The sequence below is a fragment of the Hippopotamus amphibius genome, chromosome 3 (genome assembly GCF_030028045.1).
Source record: "Hippopotamus amphibius kiboko isolate mHipAmp2 chromosome 3, mHipAmp2.hap2, whole genome shotgun sequence".
Taxonomy (NCBI): domain Eukaryota; kingdom Metazoa; phylum Chordata; class Mammalia; order Artiodactyla; family Hippopotamidae; genus Hippopotamus; species Hippopotamus amphibius.
In genome coordinates, this window is record NC_080188.1 from 46996692 (window position 1) to 46997158 (window position 467).

Below are 467 nucleotides of genomic sequence, written 5' to 3' on the forward strand. Positions count from 1 at the left end.
CACAAGTCCCTGAAACAGTTACATTCCATACCCCTTCCACTAATCCACACCTACTTTCAAACATTTAGAGAAGAATCCACCCCATTCACAACAAAGACAACCAATGCATACATAGAGAAAAACAAGGGAAAAGCTAGTCAAGTACAAGGAACATTAGAATGTAACACCATGAGATCAAGGCCTTTCGTCTATATTGTTCACTGTTGTATCTATAGCATCTAGAACCATCCCCAGCACACAACAGTTGCTCACTAAATACTTGCTGACTGAAAGAATAAATTATTCTTTGCAAAAATAACTTTGGGCAACCAAAACAATTATTTTCAATGTTGATGGGTTTTCTTAAGGCTTAGGAGAGTTCTATTATTTTACAATTTTCCCAACTACTCTTATAGAAAAATACTTCAAAACAAAGAGGACTGCTCTGAACCAAAAACAGACAGCCTTGGAAAAAACTTTCTATAAAA